Source organism: Vombatus ursinus, unplaced genomic scaffold (genome assembly GCF_900497805.2).
Source record: "Vombatus ursinus unplaced genomic scaffold, bare-nosed wombat genome assembly UNPS02014864.1, whole genome shotgun sequence".
NCBI classification, from domain to species: domain Eukaryota; kingdom Metazoa; phylum Chordata; class Mammalia; order Diprotodontia; family Vombatidae; genus Vombatus; species Vombatus ursinus.
In genome coordinates, this window is record NW_020954642.1 from 1,466,475 (window position 1) to 1,468,163 (window position 1,689).

At 36.1% G+C, this 1,689-nt stretch overlaps 1 pseudogene; it reads right to left on the reverse strand.

Moving 5' to 3' along the window:
- Positions 1-633: 633 nt before the first annotated feature.
- LOC114027905 lies at positions 634-1,169 on the reverse strand (annotated as a pseudogene).
- Positions 1,170-1,689: the final 520 nt, after the last annotated feature.

The window sequence follows — 1,689 nt, forward strand, 5'->3', positions numbered from 1 at the left end:
CAAATTAAGCAAAACTGCACCACAAAATTTGCTTCCACTGGAAATGTCTAAGCAGATTTTCTTACTATATTGAAAAATCTGGTTTTCAAGGATTCACACAATCAGTACATATGCATGCTAAGTCTCATATCATAGGAATACTAATAACAGGACACAATGAATTTAAGTATATCTTTCATCTAAAAGCTTCAGAATTAGTAACAAGAAATTCCTGATTAACTAAGCAATTTATTAGAAACAATTAATTTCTAATGCTTACATGATATATAGATGCCTATCCTTCCTTCACAGTGCTGGGGGTGGGATTACCATCCTACTTAAAAGATATTCCCAACAAAGATTTTACTCTGTTATTTTAGGAACTTTTTATATACGAATCCATGTAACCTAACCAGAATTTTTGCTTTATATTTAGAGAACAATAAAAAAGTTGTTTTTTAAGTGAAGATTTGACAACAATCTCAGTTCATTTCATGTTGAATTAATGATTTTTCCTTTCTTGAATCAATCTTAAAAAGAAAACACTCAAACTCAAGTCTCCGACAGAGAAGAAAAAGGAAAATTGTTAACATTTTGCTTAATTATCATATTTGGCCCATTTCCAAGTAGTGTGTCAGTCTCTGGGGAGCAGTGCTATGTTCTTTGGGCCAGAAACTGCATATACTGTCCTCAAGCATCAACATGATTAGCCAGACCACTATATGCTATCCAAGTTGGTTGTCCAACAAAGTCTCATTGCTTTAACATAGCTTGTTTCATCTAGGGTAAAGTGATGATAAATCCAAGCTGAAGTGTTACCATGTCTTCTTTCTCCAGGAGGATATGGATTCACTTGTCTTGTTTGTCTCTTACATCAAAGTATCCACTTCCATCCAGGATATGGCGAATTTCACCATCAAGCTATAAATGTTTTTCTTAAAACAACTCGATTTTTTGTTTATAATTTGGCAGTTTCTCTTTACAAATGGCTAATATGTCCATCCAGCAGTATCACTTTCTTCTCAGATTTTCTCTAGCCCTGGATCATTCTCATACTTGTCAGCATCCACTTTCCAGTAAAAGATGCCAAGCTATTTCGGCTGTTCCAGGCTGACTGGATGCCCAAGCTCTAATTTATGTGGTTTCCTCTGATCCTCCGAAGAGTCATCCATATACCAGGCCTCAACCATTTCTTCTCTGTGGAGTATCACCTGATTTCCTTGAAAAACTCCTTTAGGAAGGAGTCCTAGAGAAAAGGTAACCAGGCCTAGGTCCTCAGCCAGTCCCCAGATTTAATAAGCTTCTCTGGTGTTAGATTATAACTTGAGGCTTCTTGGCTCCTAGCCCAGCACTATCCATACCAACTCCTAGCTGCCTATAATCTCACATTCATTTCAGTTGCAAGGGTTCACATTTCTTGAAAATTCCATGGATGATTACATTCATCATTTTCATCAATATTTGTCTTCTGTGTAACTTTGCTTGCAGATGAAAACATTGCCTGCTATAAATCCAGTTTCCCTGATAACATGATTGGAAGGGAATAGAGAGGGTGGAGAAGGAGAAAGTCTCCAGACCATAAGAATTTTCTCACGGGGACCTGGATTCAACTGTCAAACTGAAATCATAGGTTAGCACACTTGGAGTTCTTTACCACATGCATACATATATATATATATATATATATATATATATATATATATAATACAC